This window comes from Rhopalosiphum maidis, chromosome 1, assembly GCF_003676215.2.
Source record: "Rhopalosiphum maidis isolate BTI-1 chromosome 1, ASM367621v3, whole genome shotgun sequence".
NCBI lineage: Eukaryota > Metazoa > Arthropoda > Insecta > Hemiptera > Aphididae > Rhopalosiphum > Rhopalosiphum maidis.
Genome location: NC_040877.1, coordinates 61,300,939 through 61,307,935, shown reverse-complemented (window position 1 = coordinate 61,307,935; position 6,997 = coordinate 61,300,939).

The following is a 6,997-nucleotide window of genomic DNA, read 5'->3' as shown; positions in this document are numbered from 1 at the left end:
AAGACGCAGCAAGAATATAATTAGTTTATAATGTAGTTTGTTTTTTGTTGTTGCTTTGTTTGTAAATAATACATACCTACTTTAATGGTATAGTCAGTGTAGGTACTATGTCTACCTTTATTGAGTGACGTCTATGATAATGGTGATTTTAAATATTTACTGATATCGTTATATGATCCGATAATATGTTAGGAAGTCATTTATAAACATTTATGAGCATTAATTTGAAATTTTTAATTAATAAAGTAATATCGGAAACTAAAAATACGAAAACTACAAAAAATAATTTTTACACAACTTTTACAAAGTTGGAAGTTGATTCAAAATTTGCAATAATGGAAAATATTATAATGATTGATAAAATGACAATATTTTATATTCAATATTGAATATTATTTATTAAAATTCAGAACATAGTACATTTTATGTGCCGTTATTTATATTTTATTTTAAAAACATCAATCATATTTTTACTTATTAAAAAAAAATAAAATGACTTTATCAAGATTTTTTGTATTTATATAGGAAATTTCAGATAATATCATATATATAAAGAAGTCGGGCCAACGTCCGACCCCAGATAGCTAGGGTTCGTCGCCACTAGATTAATTATCATAATATAAAATTGTACCAGGAACATGATTTGCATTACAAATTGTAACAGTAAAATATTTTGTCACGTCAAAAAAACATTTTGGGTAATTTATTCGCTGTGCGAGTATAGATAGGTATCTTGTATATATGTGTAATGCATCATATAGATGGTAAACCTATAAGACAGATACTTATTCGTGTATCATTATTATACATTACTAAACCTAATAAACGATTGATAATTACAAGTTTTATTTTTATTTGAATCGATATAAAATACCAACATATATATTTTTATGCTTAATTCGACATAGGAAGCAATTAACGAACATTGTGGTAGTGCGTAAAAATTTATCATTATTAAACATTTTTCCTTGAATAACAACAGTCACGTTTATTAGAAATAATTTTATAAAAAGAATCAATAAGTTATACTTTATAATAATATATCGAAATATATTTCGCACCAGTAAATACAATTGTATAAATGAGTAATAATATTATATAGTATTAAGCAGGTATTTCCTTATAGTTTACTGATCTTTGATTATCTTTCTATATTATTGTTTGTTTATTATTATTGTTTTTTTATAAATATATTTTAATTTTGGAAAATCAGAATACTTAGAAGGTATGATGTATGCTTTATGTATCTATCGGATAACAGCTTCAAAAACATATCAATTTTATATATTTTAAAGAAATTACTTATCTGTCATCTGTATACTATACATTGTTTAGATTCATAGCCTTCTAAGTTTTCACAACTAAGTTATTTGGTGTGCATGTGTTTCTAATGTTTCCATTAAGCTCACATTTGTAATTTAAATCAACATTTATTTCTTACTTCCTGTAAAAAATAATAATTGGTATGTAACTATAGTTTGAAATATTCTATGTTAAATATTAGTAAGACATTGTTTTTAATTATAATACAGTGCAATAGACCTCCTATTAGATCACCCGAAGGTTGAATAAGTTGATACAAAATATTATATATATATATATTTACATATAATATACTTATTTAAAATTATACACGCGACGAAAAGAAAAAAATAATGTTTAAACTACACATAATACAATAATATTTAATTTACATAAGTATACAAAATTATAAATATATTTTTGAATTCTTAAAATATTGATTGTAATAATTTACTACCCACAATATCATTGATATCGATTGAAACCGCATATTTTTTAACAGCTGTATTTAATAGATTTCAGACATAATTTTGCAAAGAGAAAGTTAATTTTAACGTTGGTTTTCTAAAATATAATATAGTATAATTAAAGTGTTTAACAAATTTACAAATTATAATAACATATATTACGTATTCAAATTTAATAAACATATTATTTTTAAACGCAATAAAAATGTATACATTTTTGGTTATTTTGTAGAAATAGTCTGCAATAGGAACAAAGTTATAAAATAAATATCTTATTCAATTTTATAAATGCTTATGCATACACATTATATCTGTCACGTTATTGATCTAAATTTAAAGTCTGAATTATTAAATGTTTTTAAAACAAAACGTCTATATTTTTGATAAAATATTGATGTTTTTTAGAAGGTAACTTATAACGAATAATGATATCAAGTGTTGATACCTTAAAATAAAAACACATGAAGTCTAAAGAAGATATTTTAGTGTTGTGAAGATTGTTAGCATAGCAAGACAATTATTTGAAAAACGGTACATGCCTGTTAAATACAATAATATATCTGTTATCCCTAAAAACCATAAAAACGTTAAATTCTAATCTTTTTTTTTTTAGGTTTAGCGAAGTGATAAATGTATTGATTTTACAATTTTTTTTTTTTTCTGTCATCTTTTTTTGAGGCAATAAAAATGTTTCAATTTTCAACTTAAGTGGTGGTTTCTGGTTGTAAATTGGATCTAGTTGGTATTTTGAAAGGTTAAAAGTTCAATTCTATGTACTTTTCAAAATGTATATAAAGTTATATAATATGTAATGTGCATGTATTGCCAAATAATGTTTACCGTACTTTTCTTAATTATTGGAAAAAATAAAAACAAATCAAGAATAATAGGAATTTGTACGCCAAACCAGTTTTTGACATATTTATTTATTTATTTAATTCAAAAACGAATAATCGAATAAACGTAGACAGGCGATTGTAAATTCCACCAATATATAGGTTAGTAGTTAATTTTTGGGTTGAATTTAAAACATGTAAATTCCACCGGTACATATTTTTGACATGAAAACATGTTAACTCCATCGATGGTAAAATTCATAGATTAAAAATATTTTCAATTAGCTACACATTTTTTTTCAACTACCAAACAGTGATCATTATTAATTATTATATATTTGTTTTAAATTTGTGTAAACAATGATATAAGTATCTGAATATAATATGTATAAATTAAAAATCTGTACATAAATTATATACCTTGTACCTATTACCTATTGTAATTTATTATTATTATTGCTTACTAATTTTATTGTTATTGCGTGTTTAATAGTTTATATCATACCTATATACTGTAATACTAATTAAATGATCTCTAACGAAAAGGGTGAATCTCGAATATCTAAATAAAATAAAAATGATGTATACCAGTGGAATTTACATTTTTATTCAGGTAGTAAAAAATAACCGATTAAATTTACATGCGCCCATGTAAACAATTGAAATTTGTAAATCATGTAAATATTTTAATTTCTTGATCTGTTTATAGTAATTATCGATTTTTTTTTTATAAATACTGATAAAAATGTAATGTGAAATGTTTTTAAGATGCTTAAGTGCAACATATTTCCTAATTCAAAAATACAAAAATGTATAGTCCTAACATTTTTTTATAAGAATTTAAAGTTAGAATTTCGATAAAATTCGTCAAAATCTCGAAAATTAAAAATTATTTTGTAGTTAAAGATATAAAAATTTGTCTATTTATACCATAGATTTCAAAAAAGTACAAATACTTATAAAAAATAGTCTTAAAAACTTTATTAAAAATAAATTTCTACCGGAAAATCGAATTAATTTTTATGATTGTTAGAATAAAAAATGTTTACGTCAATGAATATTCACTTGCATAAAAACTATTTTATCTTAAACAACTTTTTGTTTTTGTTGTAATTCAAAATTGAATAACTGCAGATATTTAATATTTTCATAAAATCTTTATATTATCATTTTTTATATATTGTGTAATAATTTTCAAAATATAAAGAATTATAGACATAAGGAATTTTTTTTCTTTAAATATCGACAAAACAATATTTACAGGATAAAAATTCTTAAAGAATTAATATAAAATCCCGTACAAGTTGATCTTACGAATATATTTGTATAAAAATATTAAAAATGTATAGTTGTCTTATTATCGGTTTCTATAATTATAGTGATAACTTTTATGCATACAAAAATTCTGGGAAACCAATAAAAACCATCAAATGTATTATATTATTATATATAAATTAGTTACTTGTTAACATAAACAATTTATGAATATAAATTTAACATATAAAACGTATGGTTATTGGTTAGTATGTAACTAGCGTAACATGATAATTGATATTATATATTTATGATAACTACAAAATAATATAATATGTTGTGTGTACATGTACTTATATATACTGTATAGGTATGAAAATGGTTATAGACAATTTAAATCCCCAAGGTGTGGGAGGAATATTTTTGTATTATCTAAGATAAGATTACCAAGAAAAGTGCTTACTTTTCTTGATCAAAATGATTTTGTGGGACTTTTAGTGATGTTTATATTTTTTATACTGATATAGTACGTACTATTATAATAATAATATATTGATTATTATGTAATATAATATTATATAACTACAGCGTGTACCTACTACCGAATAAAATACTTAGAAAAAACGTCGTAAAACATGAAAAAATATTTAATTTGTTGGGGTTTAGTCGTAGTCTGCCGATAACGAGTTTACGAAACAGGAAATGCCATTTTTCATATACACGATGTATATTATTTTGTAAATCAATGATTTAATTAGATAACAAACAAAAATAACGAATTATAGTTTGTTAATTGTATGCTAATGTATGGATAAAACAAGCTAAACTGCACCCCATGTAATATAATTAAAAGTATGAAAAAAAAATCGTTTAGTATCGTCAATGGTAAAAAAAAATTGTCCGGTTGCATCACCCACCGAAAAAAAATTGTTCTATGAAATCGTTTTGCATTTTATTTAGATTTATATATATATATATATATATAATATAGCGATAGGTATGTAGTATACACCTAATATAATAGATACCTACCTAATACATATGTAGTGTTCGATTTATTTTAAATTCATTTTACGCACCTATTGTAAAGTTATAATATTAAATACATTTAAGATTAGCGATTGCATATGTTGCCTGACACTATATAACACTATTCTTTTTCTCATTCTTAAAACCGTTCTGAATTTTAATAATCAGTACATTAGACATTGGTATTGTATTGTTTAATTACAGCTACGAACAATGACATATTCCAAATAATTTAAAATCTAATAATAAGTCGATGTAAATTTTACCAATAAAAAAAAGAAAGATCATAATCACTGTGAACGAAAACTTTAATAATAATATATATATAGTATATACGTTACGTAAAATCATTAATATTACAACAGCTTTTACGATACTAACATTTTTCTCGAATTTCAAAATTTCAGAATTCCTGGATATGTAGTATAATTTTAAATAACAAAAAAACATAAATTAGATGGCAATTAGATCTGTTAATGATCAGCTAGTTTTAATTAAATTTAATGTTAATAAAAGTTTGTTTTATCTCTTAAACATTATAACTAAAACAGTACCTACAGTTATTGTGAGGTGAATAATTAGTAGTCTGTGAATCCAGTATTATATATAGATAATATATATAATTTGATTTTTAAGTTATAATTACAAGAAAACAGAAGACTTATCTCGCTTGTATAATTTTAGATTGGCAAATTATACCTTAATTAATATTTTATTATCAATAGTAATTTGGAGTTTCTGTTTATATCAAATTGTATTGATATTTCTGACAATAGTTTTAAAATTATTCTCGGCAACATTATTAATGAATATATATTAATATATTATATAATACATACCTATATAAAATAAATTATCCAAAATCGTTAAACTATTAATTACGTAAGTTATTAAAAAATAAAAAATAACTCATAAAAAATTTAAATATACAAATAATGCAAACGACCTTTTGTTAATCTTTACTTTGTGTTCTCAATGTAAGAAATTAAGTAAAAAACTTCAATGTTGTACGGGCTGATTGCGTAAAATCACACGTGACCGGTCACTAAAATACCTTGCACGTTAACCACTAATCTGACTTATGTATTGTGTATGTATATAACAGATTAAAGGAAGTGGACTGCAAGATTGCTGAGCAACACCATTGAGATTTTGTGTGTGTTAAATATGTATTTGAGTACTGTATGTGTGTGTTGTTTTTTTCATTGTATTCTCCAAGAAGATAATGGATCCCATTAAATATGTTCATTTGGGGGCTAAAAATATAAATATGAGAAACAACTAAAAAAATGACAATAATATAATAAGTTAAATTTCAGTACAATACGCAATATAGACAAATTATAATAACACAAAATGTGTATAATATAAATATTAACTCAATTTACTCAACATAATAAAAATATTATATTAGAAAAATCTACTGCTCTTTTGATCCAAAAATGTATAAAAATATAATAATAAGTGGTACTTACAGTCAGTCACAAATTATAACAGTGCGCAGACTGGCCAAGTACCTAAACATAAATAACATTAAAATGCACATAGACGATGACAATTGAACATTTTTAATTAGTATATGATAAAACTAAGGAAAAAATGGGGGTTTCGTTAATTGCGCTGACATAAAAAGGATGTATTAAAAAGAATACATCTATTACGCTGGTATTAAAAAAAATTATATTAAAAAGTAAATTTAAATAAAAATAATTTACATACATATATTACATACAAATTTATCTTTCTGATGAAGTGTCTTGAATCTTAATCTCAAACTAAAAAAATTAAATCAAAATTAGAAAATGTAGATATAAAAATAGATTTATATTTAATTACCTTATAATCATTTTTTGTAGTGGTAGTTTATCCGTTGTACAAATTCAAACATATCTAAATTTCCATTTAAATACTTGGATATATTATCTTAAACTATGGTTTTTTGTTTTTTATTCTTATTTTCTTTCTCGACGTTATTCATTTTTATGTATGATTGAAGTTGAATAATTTTTAAATATCGATCGGCGCAATTAACGTACACAATTTATAACATTGGAATATCGTTCGGCGCAGTTGATGTATACCTTCTTCCTATCCCATAACTTTTTTTTT